The following is a 4664-nucleotide window of genomic DNA, read 5'->3' as shown; positions in this document are numbered from 1 at the left end:
AGCAGCTCCTGCCCCATAGATCTAACCAACATCAGCTCCACAGCAGCTCCTTCCCTATAGATCTGACCCACATAAGACCCACAGCAGCACCTGTTCCGTAGTTCTGACACACATCATCCCCACAACTGCTCCTGCCCCAAAGATCTGATATACATGTGCCCCACAGGAGCTCCTGCCCCATAGATCTGACCCACATCTGACCCACAGCAGCTCCTGCCCCATAGATCTGACCAACATGTTCCCCAGAGCAGGTCCTGCCCCATAGACCTTACCCACATCAGCCGCACAGCAGCTCCTGGTCTATAGATCTGACCCACATGTGCACCACAGCACCTCCTGTCCCATAGATCTGCCCCACAGCAGCTCCTGCCCCATAGATCTGACGCACATCTGCACTACAGCAGCTCCTGCCCCATAGATCTCACTCACATGTGCCCCAGAGCAGATACTGCCCGATAGATCTGACCCACAACTACCCCACAGCAGCTCCTGCCCCATAGTTCTGACCCACATCTGCACTACAGCAGCTCCTGCCCCATACATCTGACTCACATATGCCCCACAGCTACTCCTACGCCATAGATCTGACCAACATCTGCCCCACAGCAGCTCCTGCCCCATAGATCTCATTCACATGTGCCCCAGAGCAGATCCTGCCCCATAGATCTGACCCACAACTACCCCACAGCAGTTCCTGCCCCATAGATCTGACCCAAATCAGCCCCACACCAGCTCCTGCCCCATAGATCTGACCCACATCAGCCCCACACCAGCACCTGCCCCATTGATCTGACCCACACCAGCCCCACAGCAGCTCCTGCCCCATAGATATGACACACACCTGCCCCACAGCTGCTCCTTCCCTATAGATCCGACCCACATAAGCCCCACAGCAGCACCTGTTCCGTAGATCTGACCCACATAAGCCCCACAGCAGCACCTGTTCCGTAGATCTGACCCACATCAGCCCCACAGCAGCTCCTGCCCCATAGATATGACCCACCTCAGCCCCTGCCTCAGAGATCAGACCCACATGTGCCCCTTAGCAGCTCCTGCCCCATAGATCTGACCCACAGCAGCTCCTAACTCATAGATCTGACCCACATATGACCCACAGCAGATCCTGCCCCATAGATCTGACCCACAGCAGCTCCTGCCCCATAGATCTGACCAACATCAGCTCCACAGCAGCACCTACCCCAAAAATCTGACCCACATCTGCCCCACAGCAGCTCCTGCCACATAGATCTACCGACATGTGCCCCACAACAGCTCCTGCCCCAAAGATCTGATACCCATGTGCCCCACAACAGCTCCTGCCCAACAGATCTGACCCACATCTGCCCCACAGCATCTCATGTCTCATAGATCTTAACCACATCAGCACCACAGCAGCTCCTGCCCCATAGATCTGACCCTCATCAGAACCACAGTAGCTCCTTTCCATAGATCTGACCCACATCTGCCCCACATGAGCTCCTGCCCTATAGATCTGACCCACTGAAGCCCCACAGCAGCTCCTGTTAAAAATCTCTCACCCACATCTGTCACATAGCAGTTCCTGACCCATAGTTCTGAACCAAATCATCTCCACAGCAGCTCCTGCCCCATAGATCTGAACCACATCTGCCCCACACCAGCACCTGCCCCATTGATCTGACCCACACCAGCCCCACAGCAGCTCCTGCCCCATAGATATGACACACACCTGCCCCACAGCTGCTCCTTCCCTATAGATCCGACCCACATAAGCCCCACAGCAGCACCTGTTCCGTAGATCTGACCCACATCAGCCCCACAGCAGCTCCTGCCCCATAGATATGACCCACCTCAGCCCCTGCCTCAGAGATCTGACCCACATGTGCCCCTTAGCAGCTCCTGCCCCATAGATCTGACCCACAGCAGCTCCTAACTCATAGATCTGACCCACATATGACCCACAGCAGATCCTGCCCCATAGATCTGACCCACAGCTGCTCCTGCCCCATAGATCTGACCAACATCAGCTCCACAGCAGCACCTACCCCAAAAATCTGACCCACATCAGCCCCACAGCAGCTCCTGCCCAGTATATCTGACCCACAGCAGCTCCTGCCCCATAGATCTGACCAACATGTTCCCCAGAGCAGGTCCTGCCCCATAGACCTTACCCACATCAGCCGCACAGCAGCTCCTGGTCTATAGATCTGACCCACATGTGCACCACAGCACCTCCTGTCCCATAGATCTGCCCCACAGCAGCTCCTGCCCCATAGATCTGACGCACATCTGCACTACAGCAGCTCCTGCCCCATAGATCTCACTCACATGTGCCCCAGAGCAGATACTGCCCGATAGATCTGACCCACAACTACCCCACAGCAGCTCCTGCCCCATAGTTCTGACCCACATCTGCACTACAGCAGCTCCTGCCCCATACATCTGACTCACATATGCCCCACAGCTACTCCTACGCCATAGATCTGACCAACATCTGCCCCACAGCAGCTCCTGCCCCATAGATCTCATTCACATGTGCCCCAGAGCAGATCCTGCCCCATAGATCTGACCCACAACTACCCCACAGCAGTTCCTGCCCCATAGATCTGACCCAAATCAGCCCCACACCAGCTCCTGCCCCATAGATCTGACCCACATCAGCCCCACACCAGCACCTGCCCCATTGATCTGACCCACACCAGCCCCACAGCAGCTCCTGCCCCATAGATATGACACACACCTGCCCCACAGCTGCTCCTTCCCTATAGATCCGACCCACATAAGCCCCACAGCAGCACCTGTTCCGTAGATCTGACCCACATAAGCCCCACAGCAGCACCTGTTCCGTAGATCTGACCCACATCAGCCCCACAGCAGCTCCTGCCCCATAGATATGACCCACCTCAGCCCCTGCCTCAGAGATCTGACCCACATGTGCCCCTTAGCAGCTCCTGCCCCATAGATCTGACCCACAGCAGCTCCTAACTCATAGATCTGACCCACATATGACCCACAGCAGATCCTGCCCCATAGATCTGACCCACAGCAGCTCCTGCCCCATAGATCTGACCAACATCAGCTCCACAGCAGCACCTACCCCAAAAATCTGACCCACATCTGCCCCACAGCAGCTCCTGCCACATAGATCTACCGACATGTGCCCCACAACAGCTCCTGCCCCAAAGATCTGATACCCATGTGCCCCACAACAGCTCCTGCCCAACAGATCTGACCCACATCTGCCCCACAGCATCTCATGTCTCATAGATCTTAACCACATCAGCACCACAGCAGCTCCTGCCCCATAGATCTGACCCTCATCAGAACCACAGTAGCTCCTTTCCATAGATCTGACCCACATCTGCCCCACATGAGCTCCTGCCCTATAGATCTGACCCACTGAAGCCCCACAGCAGCTCCTGTTAAAAATCTCTCACCCACATCTGTCACATAGCAGTTCCTGACCCATAGTTCTGAACCAAATCATCTCCACAGCAGCTCCTGCCCCATAGATCTGAACCACATCTGCCCCACAGCAGCTCCTGGCCCATAGATCTGACCCACATCTGCCCCACAGCAGCTCCTGACCCATAGATCTGACACACATCAGCGCCACAGCAGCTCCTGCTTCATAGATCTGACCCACATCAGCCACACAGCAGCTCCTGCCCCATAGATCAGACCCACATCTACCCCACAGTAGCTCCTGCCCCATAGATCTGACCCACATCAGCCACACAGCAGCTCCTGCCCCATTGATCTGACTCACTTGTGCCCCACAGCAGCTCCAGTCCCATTGATCTGCCCCACAGCAGCTCCTGCCCCATAGATCTGATGCACATCAGCTCCACAGCAGCTCCTGTCCTATAGATCTGACGCACAGCCGCTCCTGCCCCATAGATCTGACCCACATCTGCCCCACAGCAGCTCCTTCCCCATAGATCTGACCCATATCAGCCCCACATCAGCTCCTGTCCCATAGATCTGTCCCACAGCAGCTCCTGCCCCATAGATCAGATTCACATCTCCCCATAGCAGCTCCTGCCCCATGCATCTGACTCAAATATACCCGACAGCAGCTTCTGCCCCATAGATCTGCCCCACAGCATCTCCTGCTCCATTGATATGAGCCATATCTACCCCACAGCAATTCCTGGCCCATAGATGTGACCCTCATCAGCCTCACAGCAGCTCCTGCCCCATAGATCTGACCCACATAAGCCCCTCTGTAGCTCCTGCCCCAGAGATCTCACCCAAATCATCTCTACAGCAGCTCCTGCCCCATAGATCTGACATACATGTGCCCCACAGCAGCTGCTGCTTCATAGATCTGTCCCACATCTGCCCCACAGAAGCTCCTGCCCTATAGATCTGACCCAAATCATCCCCACAGCAGCTCCTGCCCCATATATCTGACCAACCTGTGATCCAGAGCTCATGTTCTCACCAGCTACTGAAAGAGGCAGCACCAGGTTTAGAAAGTTCGCTTCAATTTTATTGCGTACAAGAACATTTGGCTTCTATTTATTACCCCGCCCACACCCCAAAATGAAGCCCCAGTGCCCAGGATTGCCGCTTAGCAATCAGTCACTCAGCCTCCAGTCAGACCCAAGGAGAAGCCAAACCCCAGGGCTACGTCACCTCCTCCCTCTCCAGTCCCAGCCAGCCCTATTTCAACCTAACCC

This window comes from Coturnix japonica, chromosome 28 (genome assembly GCF_054131305.1).
Source record: "Coturnix japonica strain WE chromosome 28, WE-NBRP24, whole genome shotgun sequence".
NCBI classification, from domain to species: domain Eukaryota; kingdom Metazoa; phylum Chordata; class Aves; order Galliformes; family Phasianidae; genus Coturnix; species Coturnix japonica.
Note: the sequence above shows the minus strand (reverse complement) of the source record.